The sequence below is a fragment of the Trichosurus vulpecula genome, chromosome 9 (genome assembly GCF_011100635.1).
Source record: "Trichosurus vulpecula isolate mTriVul1 chromosome 9, mTriVul1.pri, whole genome shotgun sequence".
In the NCBI taxonomy this organism is placed as follows: domain Eukaryota; kingdom Metazoa; phylum Chordata; class Mammalia; order Diprotodontia; family Phalangeridae; genus Trichosurus; species Trichosurus vulpecula.
Genome location: NC_050581.1, coordinates 174809605 through 174829633, shown reverse-complemented (window position 1 = coordinate 174829633; position 20029 = coordinate 174809605). Strand labels below are relative to the sequence as shown.

Here is a 20029-nt window from a genome sequence, read left to right as displayed (position 1 = left end):
TGAAAACATAAAACTTTCTCAATATTTCTGCTCCATACTATTTATAGTAGAAGTGTTAGGCCAACTAAAAAAATGCCTTTTTCTACTATTTAGCCAACTGAATATGGTCACACATTCCTGGAAAGATGCATAAAATATTCGTCTGCTGTGAATTCATCGATCTCCAGTCACTTGCTAGAAGGAACTAAGCAAGAAATAGACTCCTGGGAGTATTCTCGTTCACCCAGGCTATCTGGATACAGCCGTTCCTCCAAAAGTAGAGAGATGAGGATGAACTCACAGACTTGACGCAGAGGACCAACGAAGCACGAAAAGAAGACATGCCAAACAAGAGGATGTTTAGGAGAATACAAAGGAAAAGCGGCATTCTTTGGGGGCGCAGAAACCAACAAAGAAGTTTCATGAATTTGGATAAGAGTCAAAAGAGAGAAATTGTAAGATTTGAAGGGATTCAAATTTTAACCAGCTTCCTTTAAAGTACCCCAAGTTGGTTTTTTCCTACAATGTTTCCAAGATAGGGAACAGACCATTATTTGTGAATGAGTTAGGTAATGCAGGAAAGAAGTGTCAAAGCGGAGAAAAACAAGCAGCCAGAATGGTCTCCATTATGCAATGTTTTATCATCTTTCAGAGGAAACATGGTACCTCAAGTAGTGGATTCCATTTCGCTCTGGTAACCAAAAATGTTTAGGGCTGCCCTTAACTCCATTCCAACTAAAATAAGACATAAGATATGGCCTTTGGCAAATAACGTCCCCATTTTTACAGATGAGGCCCAGTGGAGCTACAGAGTTTCTAAGATCTCTTCCAAGTCAGTGATTAAATGATTCCATTCAATTTAACTCCATATAGATTCATAAAAGCACCTACTATGTTCTAAGACCAGTGATAGTTGCTAGTAATGAAAGCTGAAAAACAAAAAAATCCCTGCCTGAAAAAGCATATTGGGGGTTTGGGGTGGGTGGACTATGACGGTTACAGTGTGAACAGAAACATGACGGGGGTGGGGGGCAAGGAATGAAACATGAAACAAACCTACTGAGGTATGGGCAAGAAACATTATATGTTTGGTCAACCAATCAGGCACGAAGATTAAAATGCCATCACCGCATAGTGCTGCCTACCAAAAGTAGCACAATTCCATAACAAATGTCTCTTGCCATTTAAGTTAAATCATAATCTATGACATGCAGGTGGTTTACTGTTTGCAACATACTGTTGAGAAAATGTGTGTTGCTACTGCCCCAGACCAGCCCTGCTAGAGGGTTGAATGGTACCCACATTTTCAAAGCAACAAGAGGCAGCATAGCATAGCAGATGGAAAGCCAATCAGGACATCCTGGCTTCACATACTGCCTCTGACACATGCTCCCTTGTGACCTTGGACAAGTCATTTGAAGTCTCAGTACCCTTGACAACTCTCACAAACTATAAGCTACAGAACAGGGACCAAGCTACAACAGAAGAGAGTGTTCTACCCTGAGAGTTCTCTATACTAAGAAAATTGCAGGTCCAGGAGAAGAAGAAGAAGAAGAAAGATGAGGAGGAGGAAGAGGAGGAGGAGGAAGAAGAGGAGGCAGAAGAGAAGGTGGAGGAAGAGGAAGAGGAGGAAAAGGTGGAGGAGGAAGCGGAGGAGAAGAAGAGGAGGAAGAGAAGAACATTTTCACTATCTATGCACCCTCATATAACCACCATCATTTCCCACAGTTCTAAAATGGGAGAGACCACATAGTGAGTGTTATGGAGATCAGGTGAAAGAACACAGATATTTGCTCTGTAAAACCTATGAATGAATGAATGAATGAATGAATGAATGAATGAATGAATGAAAAATACTGATTAAGCACAGGCACTATGCCAAGTACTCAGGAAATACAGGCATCAGAGAATTCAGTGGTACTTACAAATTACTCTAATAATCACAATAGCAAAAAGCAGAATGTTATAGTGAGCACCGGAAAAGAAACAAATAAAACACTGAGTTCGATTCCTGTGTCCGATGTTTACTAATTGTATGACCCTGGACTATTTTCTCAACACCTCAGTTTCCCCATCCAAAAATGGTGCTAAAAATGGCATCTGCCTCACACGATTGCTTGGAGGATCAAGTGTGATACTCATTTTGCAAACCTTAAAGCACTATATAATGCCAGTTATTATTATATTAAATATTTAATTATATTGCATCATGTATCTTATTAAATAAAAAAGAGATAGTTTCTGCCCTCAAAGACCTTACATTCTAATGAAGGAAACAACACATAAAGGGGGCTAGTGGCCAGGGAAAGGTAAAATCATAGGGATGTTGAGGCATTAGGCAACTAAGTTGCCCAGTAGGCAGCTAGGTGGCACAGTGTTCTGGAAGATCTGAGTTCAAATCCAGCCTCTGACACTTACTAACTGAGTGAGCCTGGGCAGGTCACATAACCTCTGTTTTCCTCAGTTTCCTTAACTGTAAAATGAGGATTATGATCCTAGGGTTGCTTTTAGGATCAAATGAGATAAAATCAATAAATCTCTTAGCACAATAACTGGCACATAGTAGGTGCTCTATTGGCACTTTACAAATGCTTCTTTTCTTTCCTTAGCTTCCCCTTCGGGAGTGAAGCCAAACCACAACAGAAATGATGTATGGTTTTCAGAAGCAACGGGGATAGGATTATAGATGTAGAAAGAAACTCTATAGGCCATTTGGTCCAAGCCATCTTCCAGCTGAGGAACCGTGTAGAGAGTTTAAGCAATTTGCCCAGGGTCAGAGAGCTAGTAAATATGAGTTGGGGGTGTGACCCCATCCCTTTGTGATTCTAAGTGCAGCCCTTTGTCACCTAGACCAGGCTTCCTCTCATTCCTGGTATTGATTTGATGACTTTTCCTAAAGCAAAAGGTAGAAATGGTTTGGGGGAGGGGGCAGGGTGCCCTTTCTGAAGGATGAATCTGACACAACCTCAAATTCTATTGTGTTTTCTGCCTCTGAAGATTGTAATATGACCCCATAGTTCTCTAGGTTTAGAAAGCTCATAAAAACATCACATTTTTTCAAAGAACAAGGAGTATAGAGGACTATCTTTAATGTGTTTGAAATTCAGAATAAGACTAACAGAATCCACTTCATTAACATCTATGTAGCTGGAGACATGCTGCTGCGTCTCAGTGGCGTGTAGAAACACTCCCATACCAGGAAGCGCAGTGTCGTTCCAGAGCAAGAACCCTGAATTTGGAGTAACCATAGTTGAATCCAAATCCTATCTCTGCCACTTACTACCAGCATGACCTGGCCACATAACTTAAACCTCCTAGGACTCAATTTTCTTATCTCTAAAATAATGGGGTTGAAAAAAATAAAAATTTTAAAATTTTAAAAAAATGATGGGGTTGAAAATTAAATAAAAATTTTAAAATTTCAAAAAAAATGATGGAGTTGGAATAGATAATCTTGAAGCCCTCTTCCAGTTGTATGTCTATGATTCTGTCATCCTATATATGTCCACCCCAGAAGGTTCCTCTTAGAGGATCTCACACCTAGATCATGCACGCTTAGGATGCTAATAGGAGCCTGAGTCGCATATAGAGAATATTTATGTTAAGCACCATCTCTGACATCATAATCACCATCTTCATCTTCTTCAGCACTAATATGTCTAAAGCATTTTAAGTTTTATGAAGTACTTTAAATGTGTAGTAATAAATTGCTAGATCTGGAATCAGGATACACAGATTTCAAATCCTAGCTGTGTGACCCTGGTCAAGTCACTTACCCTCAGCTTGCTTCAGTTTCCTCAACTATAAAATGAGGGTTATAATTGCACCTACCTCACAGGGCTGTTGTGAAGATCAAATAAGCTAATATTTATATTTTAAAAGTACTACACAGAGTGCCTGGCACATAGTAGGTGCTTTATAAATGTTTATTCTCCACCACTGCCTTCATCCATCACCTCATTGGATCTTCATGACAATTGAACCATGGCAACCTCTCAGTGAGCAGAGAAGAGAAGTTGCTGCCTTGCAATGGTAGAGGGAGTTTCCACTCCTGGGAGTTCCTCCTATCAAGGACATCACTGTCATTGATGACAAAGACACAGTTGAGTCACTATTATTTATTTACATAAAGCTGGTTTTAAGTGTGAGATTAAATACCTTGAAGCCTCAGAACAAGTTTGATTTTTGCATATCAAATACTTTCAGGGCAGCTCTTCTCCTCCTGTAATCCCCATTCTGTCTGCTTTCTTTCCCTAATAGAGAATGAACTTATAAGAACACATGAATAAAACCCAAAGCCTTAAAAAAAATCTGTATTCTAATACATGGTTCCTACTTAATTTGAGAGAGACAAGTCTCAAATCCCTTAGCCCATTCTATGTTGAATAGAAACAAACAAACAAACAAAAACCCCAACTCTAATTGAAGGAGCTTGTTGACTCCTGTGGTTCCTTCTTTCCTGACAGCGGATCAAGCTGTACATCTGTAATTTTTTCCCAGCATTTTCTCCCCCTTTTTAGAGGTAACCCAGAAAGCTCAAAATGGAGCCTGAGCTCTTATCAGGAATTCTATGACAAACAGTGCCTACTCTGTAACAATTACCTTGGGGAATTGTCTGGTGTCTTAGAGCACAATCCCACTGTTAATATTTATTACGTTGCCATGAGAATAAAAACAAATTTTCATTTTCCTCACAGAAATACAACTGCCCTATCTTTTCATGTGGTGTATCCCTAGCCCACAAAAGGCACATCCACCAATAGCATGCTCATTAATATAAAGTAGCCATTGGAGCAGCATACTAAATAAGGCGTCACTCAAATGTCACTGCAAAGCATACAACAAGGTATTTTCTTAGACAGCAGCTGTTAGATGTGGTGACAGCTTATGCATGGAGCTTTGGAGAATTTCAGTCATGAAGTTTAAGGTTTTTAAGTACATAAAGTTGTGATTTTTACCCTTAGAAGCATCAATTTCAACCTGAAAGTGACCTTACAGGTTACCTTGTACAACCACCTCATTTTGCAGGTGCAGAAACAGAGGGCCATAGGGGTTAAGTTTGGCTGTCCCAAGGTCACCCAGGGACAGAGTCAAGACTCAAGCCCAGGTACTCTATTTCCACTAAGCCATTTGCTTACCTGGATGAAGGCCCAGGATTTGAATATTTTACATGAACTGATCAACCAAGCATTTATATCTGCTGTCAAGAAGCCTCATGAAATTTATTTTATGCCTTTAATTCCTGTATTTCCAAGAATCTCTATATCCACATGAATAGTACTTCGGCGTGGATGTAATAAAAACACAGTGCCCTTGACCACAGATGAATGAAAAGAACCATGGTGTAACGGACAGAGTACAGGAGGACCTGGGTTTGAATCTGTCCTTTGTCTCTATGACAGAGACATTGGGCAACAATTCACTTTGCCTTCCTACTCCTCAGTTTCCTGAACCAAAAAATGGGCAGGTTGGATGTGACTGCCCCTAAAGAACCATGCTGGTGACTTTGACAGCACCCATGGTTAACATCTCTATAACAGATCTGTATCTCTCATTCCAGTGTCCCCCAAGCTTCAATCTTATATTACCAATTTCCTATTGGATACTTCAAAACAGCTAACCCAGAAACAACTTAAATTTAATACATCCAAAACAGAGCTCATTATCTTTCCCTGCAAACCATCCCCATTCCAAGCTTTTCTATTTCTGTGGAAGGTACCACCATCCTTCAAGGATGCCAAGTTTGGAACCTCAGTGTTACCCTCAACTCTTCACTCTCCCACACCACAATCAATGGCCAAATCTCACTATGTCTACCTCCCCTACCTTTCTCAAGTTCACCTCTCCCCTCACACAGCCACTCCTTTAGTTCAAACCCTCATCCATTCTTACCTTTGTCTGGATTATTGCAATGACTTAATTACCTTTAGTCAATACTTTATACTGCTACTAAAACGAATTTTCTTAAATGTAGATATAACCATCACTCCCCCATTCAATAACCTCCCTTGGTCAAATATAAACCACTTTATTCAATTTTAAAGCTCTTCATAACCTCTCACTAAGTCATCTTTCCAGACTTATTATACATTATTCCCCCTTCTGCATTCTGTGAGCCAGCTAAACTGGCCTCTCTCTATTCTTCATGCATGATATACCATTTCTCATCTCTGTCTTTGCTAGAACGTGTTCTTGCCTCACCTCCATCTCACAGAATCCTTATTCCTTCAAGACATAGCTCAAGTGTCCCAACATCTGGTGCCTTTTCTCTCAAGCTACCTTGTATTTGACTGGTTGTGTCTTTATTTACTGGTATTTATTTTCTGGATACTTGTATGCATCTTTGCTGTCTCCCTCACTAGAATGGAAGCTCCCTCAAAGTGGAATTTTCTCATTCTTTTACTTGCATTCAAGAAACCTAGCACATGCTGCTCACATATTAGGTGCTAAATAAATTCTAGATGATTCATTGATATCATTCAAATTCTATAATCCTGTGAATACCTCCCTTCCAGTTTCCCCATTTTACTTTCTTTCCTATTATCATTGACAGTCCAATGACATAAGTCAACTAAAGGATTAGATAAGAAAAGTTATCTCCAGAAAGCCATAGATAAGCATATAGCTATTCCTTCAGGGGTCACATATTAGCTTAATTTACTCCTTAAATATTTACTGAGGGAGCCAAGATGGCGGCAGGTAAGCAGGGACTAGAGTGAGCTCCGTACCGAGTCCCTCCAAAAACCTATAAAAAATGGCTCTGAACCAATTCTAGAACGGCAGAACCCACAGAACAGCAGAGGGAAGCAGGGCTCCAGCCCAGGACAGCCTGGATGGTCTCTGGGTGAGGTCTATCCCACACGGACCTGGGAGCTGGGAGCTGGGAGCTGGGAACGGAGTGGAGCAGAGCCCAGCCTGAGCAGCGTGGAACAACCAAACTTGGAGTCGGGCGGATGGGGCCCCTAGCACCCTGAATATGTGAGCTGTGGCAGTTACCAGACCCCTCGCCCCACAAAAACCAAAGACTACAGAGAAGGTTAGTGGGAAAAGCTGCGGGAGTGGAAGGAGTTTGTGGTTTGGCTTCCAGCCCCAGGGGCAGCGGAGGTGGGGCAGCTACAGCTGTTACTTCCCGCTCCAGGCCCCCCTGGTGGGAGGAATTAAGTGGCGGATCAGAGCAGGAGTGCACAGCCTGCCAAAGATCTAAGCCCAGCCCGGGTTGGGGGTTGGGGAAGGAGCAGTGCCGGTGTGGCAGAGCTGGCACCTCCCCCCCAAAACGTGGAACATAGAACTCGTTAGTCTACAAGCAGTCATACTCCACTGAAAAACTCAAGGGTCAAGGTAGTTGGTTGGGAATATGGCCAGGCAGCGAAAGCACACCCAGGTGCAGTCTCAGACTTTGGATTCTTTCTTTGGTGACAAAGAATACCAAAACATACAGCCTAAAGAAGACAACAAAGTCATAGAGCCTACAACAAAAGCCTCCAAGAGAAACATGAAATGGCCCCAGGCCATAGAAGAACTCAAAAAGGATTTGGAAAAGCAAGTTAGAGAAGTAGAGGAAAAATTGGGAAGAGAAATGAGAAGGATGCAAGAAAACCATGAAAAACAAGTCAATGACTTGCTAAAGGAGACCCAAAAAAATACTGAAAAATACACTGAAGAAAACAACACCTTAAAAAATAGATTAACTCAAATGGCAAAAGAGCTCCAAAAAGCCAATGAGGAGAAGAATGCCTTGAAATGCAGAATTAGCCAAATGGAAAATGAGGTCCAAAAGACCACTGAAGAAAATACTACTTTAAAAATTAGATTGGAGGGGGCGGAGCCAAGATGGCCGCATGAAGGCAGCGTCTTACCGGAGATCTCTCACAAGGTCTGTCAGATTCCTATAAAAAAGTGAATTTGAGCAGATTTGAGAGAGTCAGAAACCGCGAGCAGTCTGCGTGGGGGAAATTTCCGAGCCGGGAGAGTCTGAAAGGCCGGAGGAACGAACCTGCAGGCTCGGAGAGTGCTCGGTGAGGAGCTGCTCCAGACCAAGGCGGAAGCGGCTGGCCAAGAAATCCACGTGGGAGACGGGCTGGGAGAAAGCTGGGCGCCCAAAACCGGCGGAGATCCCCAGGACTCCCAACACAGGACAGCAGTCTGTGGAAGCGACGAGAGGCAGCGCAACGCCACCAGCCGTGAAAACACCCAGTCCTGACGCTTGCAAAACCCAGGATCTCGGCTTCTTGAACTTCCAGAAGACTCAATGGCCAGGTAAAAGGCTCTAATCCCTCCCCCCCTCACCCAGAGAATTCCACGGGAAAAAAAAAAAAGAGAACTGAAACAGAGGAGATACTAAAAGCTCATTAGTCCCAGAGGGGCAGAGTCGGCAGGGGTCAACGCCAGGAGCCCAGACGTAACCTTGCTCCCCCAGGGGAAGCGCCAGTCATCAGCTCAAACAACAAACAGCTGAGACCATTGCTGAAAAGCAGGTGCTGGAGAGCACCCACAGGGAGTGAGACGCAGGGAGCCAGACCCCTCCCCCACACCACAGGAAACTGAAGGTTATAATTCTAGGCTCACAACCCCCAGAATAAGAAAGCTGGGACAGAGAGCCCAAAGATAGAAATTCGTTGTAACGCCAGGAAAAGGGAAAACAACAAACATGAAGAAGAATACAAAAAAACCGAGGACAATAGATTCTTTTTATGGAGACAGGCAGGATCAAAATATCGATATGGAGGAGGACGGCAATGACACGGTAGATACATCAGATACCTCAAAAGCTAATATGAACTGGTCTACAGCCCAAAAAAGCACTGCTGGAAGAGCTAAAGGAGGATTTTAAAAACCAAATTAGGGAGCTAAAAGAAAATATGGAAAAAAGGGAGAAAAAATCCACTGATGAAATCAAGTCCCTAAAGAATAAGATTGGCAAAATGGCTACGGAGATTCAGAATCTAGAGAGAGAAAAGGACACCCGGAGAGGTGAAATCAACCAATTGAAAATAGAGGCTCAAAAGCAAAATGAAAACACTAACTCATTTAAAATTAGACTTGAGCAAGTGGAAGCTAATGAATCTATGAGGCATCAAGAAGTAATAAAACAAAACGTAAAGACTGAAAAAATAGAAAAAAATGTGAAATATCTGATTGGCAAAACAACTGAGCTGGAAAATAGATCCAGGAGAGACAATTTGAGAGTTATTGGTCTACCGGAAATCCACGATGAAAAAAGGAGCCTTGACAGTATCTTCGATGAAATTATCAAAGACAACTGCCCAGAGGTCCTAGAACCAGAGGGCAAAATAGTCATTGAAAGAATTCACCGATCACCCCCTGAAAGAGATCCCAAACTGAAAACACCAAGAAATATTATAGCCAAATTTCAGAGCTATAAACTCAAGGAGAAAATACTGCAAGCAGCCAAAAAGAAGCAATTCAAATATCGTGGAACTACAGTCAGGATCACGCAGGATCTCTCAGCTTCCACATTAAAAGACAGGAGAATTGGAATATGATATTCTGAAGGGCAAAAGAGCTGGATCAACCAAGGATCAACTACCCAGCAAAACTAAGCATAATTTTCCAGGCAAGGCGATGGACATTCAATGAAATAAGGGAATTCCAGACCTTCCTGATGAAAAGGCCAGAACTCAATGGAAAATTTGATCTCCAAATACAAAACTCAAGAGAGACATAAAAAGGTAACCAGGGGGAAAAACCCCACAAACCTCATTAACCAATAAGCTTAGGTTGTTTACATCTTTATGTGGGATTATATCATCTTATGTATGTTTTTTATGTGTATATATATATATATATACATATATATATATATATACATATACATATTTAAGTCATTCTTGTGAATGGCACAACTATTACGACAAATGACAGGGATATACATAGGTTGTGAATGCCTGTATAAATTAACTGATGTAAAGATATAAAATATAAATAAGAGATATAAAGGGAGGGCTATGAGGGAAGTGGTAAGGAGGTAGTAGAAAACGGTAAATTACACCAAAGGAAGTGGCAAAAAAACATATTATAGTAGAGGGAAAGAAGGGAGGGAGAAGAGCAGTTTTGAGCTTTACTGTCATCTGATCTAGTTCAAGAAGGGAATAACATACTCTGATAAGTTTAGAAATCTAACTTGTCCTACGGGAAGTGGGAGGGAAAGGGGGGAAAAAGGGAGGGGGGAGGGCAGAAGGAAGAGGAGAAGTAGCAAGTGGGTAATGGTAAGATAAGGGAGGGGAATAAAGAGGGAGGGTTAACTGAGGAAAGCGGCGGTCAAAAGCAAAACTTTGTTGAGGAGGAGAAGGGGAAAGGGAGAAATAAAAGCATAAACAGGGGGAATTAGGATGGAGACTTAGACTACAGAACTAGGAGCAAAGGCTAGAACCAGGAGCTGCAAAGAGGAAGATTTGGGGCTTGAAGCCAAGAAAAGCTTCCCAACAATCAAAACTCTCCCAATGGACTGGGCCATCTGAGGAAACACTGAGCTCCCTCTTAACTGGAAGTCTCCAAGCAGAGACTGGGAACTCAAGGGGGATTGTGAAGAGGTGATTCATGTACTACAGGTAAGCTCCTTGAGAAAGGAAATCATTTTATTTTCTGTTTTTGTACACCCATTCTAGCTTTCCCTGACAAACAGTAGGCATTTAAAAAAATGATGGCCCATGGATTGATGTGCAGGTTGGACTAGTTTAATGTTATTCCCTTTCACATAACCACTGAGGAGCCTCATGCACCCCTAAGATCCCATGCTCCTCTCCCAAATACATACACTGAACCCTTTTAACTTCTGAAGTTTGTTGTATCTAGTAGGTGCTTCATAAATGCTTGTTGATTGAATGATTTTACTCTCAACTCACTTTTCCCAGGCTCTCATTAGGAAACCTATTACCTAGAGAGAAGCAGAATGTGCTCTTGACCCAAATATTAGCTCTCCATTGCTCCTGACCCCAACACAGAGCACTCACTTTCTAATGCCCAAACACTGGGGATAGCCAACACCCCCATGTCTGTGCAGCACCTGAACTACAACTGCTTCTCCCTTCCCTCTGATGCTCATATCATCTTCAGCCAAAAGAGGGGACTAGAATCCATGTCTTTTGACTCGAATGCAGTATTCCTTACACGAAGGATTTTACACTCTACTCCCAACTTTGTCTTTTTAATTTGCTTAAGCTCATAACAAAATGAGTTTGTATTCCCCAAGCACAAACTGACTGGGCAGCCATTGGAATGTGCCAGTGGCAGGAAAAAACAATTACTCGCAAAAAGAAAAATGAAAATTGACTTTGTTCCGTAATAATTATGAATGAATGAGAGCTCATTAGTTAACATATTAGCCTTAGAAATAATTAAGACTCCAAATATTATCAGAGGACCATGCATTTCCCAAATGGGAAAAGGGACCAACCAAATCTCTAGAAAGAATACTCTGGATCCTGAGAAGTACAAAGCTTCTAAGTCAGACGCCCAGCTTCGCCAGAAGATCATAGATCATAGATCTAGAGGTGAAAAGAGTCTGAGGGGTCAACCAGTCCAAGCTCTCCATTTTAAAGAGGAAACTGAGACTCACAGAGTTTAAGGGAGGATTTGAACCCAGGGCCTCTGACTCCAGAGCCAGTGATTTTTCCCCTCTACCACTGATGAGGTTTCCAAATAACCTCCCATATTTCTTATCATCCTAAGGCAATGATGATTTGTTTGTGTCTCTGCACAGGATGATATTAACTCCTCTTATATTTCCGAGGATCACAGCATACAGTAAGCACTAAATAAATGTTTATTGATTGACTAAGAAATGGTGAGTGAAGTTAGGAGGGAAACAGATTTGCCGTGTTAATTTGATGATAGTGCCAGCATTGGAAAGAGGTGGCAGGGGAGTGAAGTACAAACAGTCACACTCAATGTCAAAGTAGCTGGGAAACAAATATCTAGGGAGTAAAGTGAAGAGGACTGGAGCCTGGTGAGATCTAGCGAGTGCCAACTGGCACTTACCAATCAAAACAGGTGTTTGCGTGTGGGGAAAGTTTCTATGTTTAATGTTATTCCCTTTCACCCCAATCCCATCATACTTTTCCTGAATCTGTGTGTGTACACCATGCTCACCTATACCAAGAAAGGCCTCCCTCCATGCCACTCATTTTTACCCTTGGATCCCCAGTAACTAGCATAGGGCCCAGCATATAGCAGGTGCTTTGTGTATGCCTGTTGATTGATCTCCACCCAATGACATCTTTCTCTTGGCTGCTTTTTCTTAATCCTCGTCACTATAAGTGACTGGTAACTCTTAAATCTCTGGTTATTCACTCTATTTGATCCTTGCCATGAATTCAATCACATACTAAATTACTATATGATATTGTTTATGTGACATGTTATATCATATGTAATAAGTGGTTAACAAAGGCTTATTAAATTATACTGAAATACATTTCTGAAAATATTTTTAAAACAAATTCCTGGACCCCATGTTAAGAATCCCTGAACTAAAAGGCACATAAAAGCAAACATCCATATTCCCATAAATGACCTTGCTAAATAAAAGAGTAACCATAGGTTCACTAAGGTTTATAACATTCTGTACTGTCTTTATCTTTTCTTAGGTTTAAAATGCTTGATTACCAAAAAGTGAAGGGAAGAAAAAAGTATTGGCTCCCATTATAAAAATCACTGAGTTTATAGGGTAAAGTTCTGTTTTCAATTCTACAGATTCCAGAGAGGTAGGCATTATCTGGGCTTTGAAGAAGGATTGGTTGCCTGTTTACCCTCAGTCTCTTCCCTGGATCTATGACACATCTCCTCCTAGGGAACCTTGCTCATGCCAAGACAGCAGCAAGAAAATGACATCTACAAGGTGGGGCCCTGCAGATCAATCCCCAAAAGCAAGTTAAATGGATTAAAACAGTGACATGGTGGCTGACAAAGAACACTGAAACAAATTACCCTACAGAATAGAAAGTTGGAGGAAGTAGGGAAATGGAAGTATCTTTGAAGTGCCACAGCAGGGAAGAAAATTAACAAATCATTCATTAGGTACCTAATTACACATCTGTTGTTAAGGCTACTCATTCCCTTGTTTTAATTGAGATGCACGTTAGAAACAGGAGTGCCCTTGAACAAATGAGAATGTGTGTGTATAACACAAATGTTTGTACTTCACACTCAAAATTCAATGAATATTTCACACAGAGAATTAGGTTCAGTCAATATTCCTATTGACTATTATCTATAGACAAGTTATAGAGAGTATCTCATTGGGGCAAAGAAATGATTAAATGGAATCCATATTCAGTTTGCTGTCTGCTCCTTGCTATTATGGGTACTAACCCACTGGTGTTCTTGCTTTAGTCCTAACAGGTGCATCTGGATCCCTTACTAAAATATACTGATGTAATTGACTACTTTTGTAAAAGGCTGAGCAATGACAGTAGAACACCACCGTATTTTCTATGCTGGGAAGAAATTTCTGAGCACTGAGGATCCAGAGCTCAGTACAGACCTTCCCAAGCACTGCCTGCTAACAATGACTACTCTCTATACCAGAATTCAGGATGCTGATGTAAGATTTCTAACCACAAAAGCATAACTATCACAAAACCTTGACAAGTAAAACAATTAGACACACAGTTAATTACGTAGCTAATTAATGGAGTGTGCCAATCATTTTAATGCACATCCATTGCCTTTATACTTAATATATAGTTCCTTAATGGTGTAGTAATTCATCTGGCTTTAGGATGTGATTATATAAAATAAAAGAGTAAGGTATATTGATGACTAGAAACATGCTGGAGCTGAAATCCTTCATAAACAAGTCAAGTTCAATAAAAGCTTCTTATCTCCATTGGGCGATGCTGTGTCATTAGCACAGAGAGAATTAATTTCTGCTTTCCTGCTTTAGTTTTCTTTCTTATTGAAAAAAACAACAACAAAATCTAACTATTTAAAACACGATCTTTTCCTTTAATCATACACCAAGATTTTCTTGTCAACATAAATGGCGAAATCAACTGTCACAGTTCCAAGTCAAAAAGAAAAAGAAATAATTCCTGTTAAGTTCAGTCCATTTCATATGCAAAAGCAATTTCTCAGTAGACTTTTATATTTAGCTAAAAGCTAGACTCCTTTGATTCTCTTTCCTTTAATGACTATTCATGAGAAACAGTATGGCATAGTGAAGAGAAAGCTGGCCTCTGAGTCCAAAAGAACTGAATTCAAGCCCCTCCTCTAACATGCACTAGCTGTGTGACCCTGGGCAAATAGCTCAACCTCTCCGTGCTCTTGGCATGTTAGACCGATGAATTATAAGCTTCAGAGAAAGCTCTGACTTGCATTGGTAGAGGGAGTCCTTGATATCAATGAAATGGTATTTCCAGTCCCTATGCCTAATGATCACTGACAGAAGGATCAGTCAATAAATATTCGATGATCCAAGTGCTACCAGGGATAGACTCTGGACTTGGAGTCAGGAAGACCTTAGTTTGAATTCTGCCTTATCCATAACTGTTATGTGACCTTGCCTCAGTTTCCTCATCTGTAAAATGGGTCTATCTCCCAGGGTCATTGTGAGGTTAAAATGAAATAATATTTACAAAGTGCTTTACAACATTTAAAATGCCTTATAAAGTTCAGCGATGAGGAGGAGAAGTTGTTTTTGTTGACACTGTTACCTAACTGAATTTGTCTTAATCTTTAAGAAGAAAATGACTGCCCAATAAACAGAGCTCCAACTATTGGAAACTACTCCTGTAGCAAATTTAGTCACAGCAGTGGAATCTGAGATTCTAGCCCATAGGGGCAATGGAAGGGAAAGCATAGGAGAAGGTCACAAAAACAGTGTAAGCATTGGTGCTCTAGGTATGACAGTCCTGCTGAGGGAGCAGCCAGTCTTCTAGGGCAGGGCTGGGCAGCCTGAGGCCTTGAGGCCACATGTGGTCACAAATTTGTGAAGTTTGGATTCAGTCAAAGGGCTGTACCTGAGGACCTAGAAGGTCACATGTGACTTCAAGGCTGCAGGTTCCCTACCCCTGCTGGGCTTGGGAGTGGTAGTCAGGCAGTCCCAGGAAAGGGGTACTGTAGCAGCAGGACTATGGCAAGGGGAAAGCGAGGAGAGGGAAGGACAGCTGGCCACTTGTACAGCTTAGGCCCTGAACCTTGAAGGAAAAAGGAAATGCCTGCATTTCCCTCCCCCTCTGCTAAATCCCCATTCACTCACTCTGCTAATCAGAAAGTCCCATAGCCAACGGTTGGTAAGCTAAGCAATCCTTCCAAAGGATCCAATCGCTCAAAGTAGCAGTTAATTGCTGCCAACGTTGTGCAGACCATCCGCACTTTTTAAGTCAAGTCAGTGAATTGCTAAAATCCATCCTCTACAAGAAAATGACTTTCATCTAAGATCTTGGTCATTACAAATTTTGTTAAAATCCAAAGGTTGTGTACATTACCAATTTCAATCAACCTCTCCCTTTAAACTATAATGGCCCCACAAATCTCCCTTTGCTATTGAAGAGGCAATAAAATGAATCATCAAGACGATGTCAACAGATTACTCAAATTAGACAATGGCAGCCTTGGAACCTGCTGCATCTTCCCCTAATTTTATTAACATGCGTTCTTTATCATAAAAAAGCTGATGGTATGAAGAACATCATCGAGTTAAAGAAGTCGGGAAGTAATGGGTGAGGAGATGAAATCTATAAGAAAACATCTGTGTTTTGAAACAAGTTGTGTTTTTTAAAGCCACCTTCGCAACCAATTTCCAAGTAAATCTTCACCAGGATTGCATGACTGATATTTTGCCTAGAATATTTTACAAAATCAAGACATCGGACATCTGGCAACACGTAACAGTGCATGTAACTTGATGAAAGCAAGGAGGAATGCTCCTTTGAAACTTCTCTGGGAAATGTTTGCAATGAAAATAGTTTACATAAAAGATGCCTCAACTTGATGAAGTGGGGTATATCTCTGCAATCTCTGGCCAGAAGGTTTTAGGCATAGGCAATCTTTCACAAAAATATTAATTTACCTAAACACTTGTTTTTGACTAGAGTCGTGTTTCAATGGCATCCTCAAGGTCCAGGCCAACAGCACCATCTTACAGCTTCCAGGACTTGGAGTCAGGCTGAAATCTCACCTAAGATACTTATCAGCAGTGAAATATAATCCAAGCCACTTTGATACAAAGGGGTTGTGTATGTGTGTGTGTGTGGGTGGGGGGTGCAGGTGTGGGTGTCTGTGTGTGTGCATGCCTGCACACACACAAAAAAAAATGAAGCAGAGGTTAAAGTGCTGGGAGAATTCCTAGTGGAAGGGATTATTTCTGACCTGAAAATCAGGGAGGGCTACATGGAAGAGGGGGAATTTTATCTGGACCAAAAGTCACAGATAGGATTTCAAATATAATTCCCTTCCTTTTCCTCTGACTTCTAGGAAAGCAATTGAAATAATTCCTCACAATTTTAATAATCTCATAAATGATTTTGAATTTTAAGGTCAGAAAGGAAGAGGGCAAGGAAGGCTGAAGAGTTGTGATACTAGAAAGCTGAAGAGTTGTGTTATTGAATGAAATAGAGAAGTACCAATCATTTCTGCCACTTTATATTTAATTGTGGAATGAATGATTAATTATTAACATCTTTTTGCCTCCGCAGCAACACCCAACCTTTTCACTTCTTGCTTTGAGATCAGTAATCAAACACCACTTTATTTCTAAATAAGGAATTTCTATTTACCTTCTTTGTTGCTCCTCAGACCAAAACACCTTTCCATGGCTTCCACTCCCCTTTTCACTCTAGTAGAATGTAACCTCCTTGAAGGCAAGGACTGTCTAATTTTTATAATTTTATTTCTAGAGCCTAATAAGATTCCTGGCACATGTTCAGTTGTGGCCAACTCTTTGTGACCCGTAGACCGTAGCATGCCAATACTGTCCAGGGGATTTTCTTGGCAAAAACACTGCAGTGGTTTGCCATTTCCCTCTTCACCCTGGCCCAGAGTAGTTGCTCAACAAATGCTTTTTCATTCATTCACTTAAGAAGATGAGAAAACTGACTCAGGATAGGGCAAATCAAAACCACTGATGATGATGATAATTGGCATACATGTATGTATACATGTATCTTTCAGGTTTGCCGACTATTTTACATTTAATAGTCAGTCAATCACCAAGTATTTATTAAGTGTCTATTATGCACCGGAGACTGTGATAAGGTGTTGGTCTAATTATCCTTATAGGCAGACCTCAGAGATCTGTAGGTTAGGTTTCAGGCTACAACAATAAAGTGAAAATTTTAATAAAGTGAGTCACACAGATTTTTTCCCAGTTTCCCAGTGCGTATAAAAATTATGTTTACACTAAACTGTAGTCTATAGTCTATTAAGTGTGCAATAGTGTTTTGTCTTTTAAAAAAAGCACATGCTTTAATTAAAATACTTAATTACTAAAAATGCTAACTATCATCGGAGCCTTCAGTGAGTCATAATCTTTGCTGGAAGAGGGTCTTGGCTTGATATTGACGGCTCATGACTGATCGGGGTGGTGATTACTGAACACTGGGGTGGCTGTGACAATTTTTTAAACCAAGACAACAACGAGGTGGCTGCATCGATTGACTCTTCTTCTCACCTGAACACTTAGAGGCCATTGCCGAGTTATTAATCGGCCTGATTTCAATATTGTTGTGTGTCGGGGAATAGAGAGGCCTGAGAGGAGGGAGAGAAATGGGGAAACAGCCAATTGGTGAAGCAGTCAAAACACACCCAACATTTTCAATTAAGTAAACCATCTTATATGGGCTCAGTTTGTGGCACCCCAAAACAATTGAAAAAGAACATTGATCGCAGATCACCATAACAGATATAATAATAAGGAAAAAGTTTGAAATATTATGAGAATTACCAAAATGTAACACAGAGACATCATGTGACCAAATGCTGTTGCAAAAAAAAAAAGTGGCACTGATAGACTTGCTTGATACAGAACTGCCACAAACTTTCAATTTGTAAAAAATTCAGTATCTGTAAAGCACCATAAAATGAGGTATGCCTCTATTTTACAGACGAAGAAACTGACCCTGAGAGACAGGATAAGTGAGCTGGCCGGGGTCACACAGCTAAGAAATATGGGAAGCTTGATCCTAACCTATATCCATTTGATTCCAAGTATATTCTAACACTTAGGGGTCTAGGCCACCTGAAGGCTTCTGCTGCCATATATACTTCAAGGCAGGAAAACTTAACATTTTGTTCTTCTGATAGCTTCTGATGAACAGATCAAGGAAACAAATCAGTGTTCTGCCACTCTGTCCAGTTTGGGAAAATGTAGATGCTAATGGTAATGATCCGAGAAACAGACAAAAGATGGAGGGGGTCTCTCTTTGCTCCCTTCCTCGCATTGAAGGAAGGAAGGTGGGGAGAGTAGGGAAGAAATATACATTAAGCCAGGGGCAGGAACTACTTAGGAATATCAGGTCAGCCAGTGTTTCAGAGGGTCCCTGAAGGGCCCAGAAGAAATGGGACTGAGGTAGGATTATAGAATAATAATTGCTGATATGGCAGAAGTCCTGATATAAGTTCAAGATAAAGGTTTAGGCAAAGTTAGAAGAGACCCGAAGAAACAAGGAAGGGGTGGAAGACAGGGATAGTCTGAGAAAAGAGATGCCTGGAAAGGGGGAATTTTACTACATTGGATCCCAGCCTTCTTTGTGATCTGAACAGAGTAAGTAGTCACAGATCCCATTAGGCTATGGGAACAGAAGACTTCAGCACCATACAATAACATTCAGCATGAAAGCCATCTTAACTTCCTCCATTTTGCTCCACAATGTACTCAAACTTTCTTTATCCTGAGGAGCAATTCCAACTAATCACACCAACATTTAACTTGTGGGCTCTGTCGATCCATTGCACTCCACTGTAAAGATTTCCATGGGCATGTTTGGAAAGACACTGCAGGACTGTGTAAATAGAATCAAATGGAGAAAGGATTGAGTCCAACTCATCATTTTACAGATGAGGAAAATGATACCAAGGGGTCAACGCCTCCCTGGTAAACATCATCAGAGGCACAACTGAACCCAGGTTCTCTAACTCGAGAGCCAGGGCTCTTTCCACTTGGCTATACCTGCTTCAAAGCAATTGACAAACTGAGAAAAATCCTGTTTGGCATTAAAAGCCCTTTACAATCTGCCTCTAAACTCTTCCCAGACTTAGCTGACATTGTGTTTTCTTATGTACTTCATGTTCCAAGACTTAGTTCACATTGTTTTTTCTCATGTTCTTCATGTTCCAAGACTGTGTCCGAGCTTTGTATCCCCACCCATGACATTCTCTCACCCATCTTTGGGCCTTCGCATAAACTGGACCCGATCCATGGCATGTTTATTTCTAGCTTCCTTCAAGACTCAGCTGTAATGTCACATCCTACATAAAGTCACTCCATGGGTCTCATCAAATTTCTCTATATTTACTTTAAATGTACTTTGTATATAACTATCTATGTGCATGTGATTTGCCTCTAATAAAATTTAAGTTCCTTGAGGTCTTCTACAGGATCTGACTTTTTCATGTTTCTCATTATATTCCTGGGAAGGGAGCTGGCACTGGACTTGGAATCAGGAAGACTCATCTTCATGAGGTCAAATCTGGCTTCAGACCATTCCTAGCTGTGTGACCCTGGGCAAGTCACTTACCCCTGTTTGATTCAGTTCCTCTCATGTAAAATGATCTGGAGAAGGACATGGCTAACCACTCTAGTATCTTTGCTAAGAAACCCCCCCCAAAATGAGGTCATAAAGAGTTGGACATGACTGAAGAATGATAACAACAACTGTATTCCCAGAAACTAGCAGAGTGCCTTACATACAAGTAGGTATATAATGACGTTAATTCAGTTTAGAATGATTACCAGTAGCTTCCCTCACATGGAAAACAATACAGTTTTTTGAACCAGATATTAAATTCGAATCCTAGCCCCTGTATGTATGTTGATGTAAACATCTCAAACAATAAAAGGTACTAAGGTTAAACAGCGGACTTTCTATCCTGG

General features: G+C 40.9%; 1 protein-coding gene across 1 annotated transcript in view; it reads right to left on the bottom strand.

Moving 5' to 3' along the window:
• The window catches only part of SUCLG2 (succinate-CoA ligase GDP-forming subunit beta), a 317749-nt gene that overhangs the window by 235704 nt on the left and 62016 nt on the right, over positions 1-20029 (bottom strand). The window lies entirely within an intron of this gene.